This window comes from Crocodylus porosus, unplaced genomic scaffold, assembly GCF_001723895.1.
Source record: "Crocodylus porosus isolate Cpor-Errol unplaced genomic scaffold, CroPor_comp1, whole genome shotgun sequence".
Lineage (NCBI taxonomy): Eukaryota > Metazoa > Chordata > Crocodylia > Crocodylidae > Crocodylus > Crocodylus porosus.
The window spans coordinates 196,427,322-196,427,720 of record NW_017728886.1 but is presented as its reverse complement, the minus strand read 5'-3'; positions in this window follow the sequence as shown (position 1 = coordinate 196,427,720).

The window sequence follows — 399 nt, the reverse complement described above, 5'->3', positions numbered from 1 at the left end:
TATCTATCTATCTATCTACAGATAGAATATCTATCTATCTAGATTAAAATCAAGCACCACTAATATCTATATCTAGCCATCTAGCTAGATAGATCTAACGTGGATTTGGAGGTCACTTTTTTAAACCAGAAATTGGGGATTTTTTTTAAATCACAGAAAACCAGGATCCTTTTTTAGTTATCAAGCACCTTTGAATAGCTTTGGGTGAATCTCATACCTTTTACTAGACCACCCTACATAGTTGGGGGAGAAAATTTTAGCAAGGTTTCGGGTTTACATTTTTTCCCAGCTATTTCATTTTTTCCAACTGTTTAAGTTGGTCTACTAAAAGATATCAGATTCACCCAAAGACCCTTGTCTGCCTGTGTCCTTAGCCCCACACGGCTCCAGCCTGCGCCC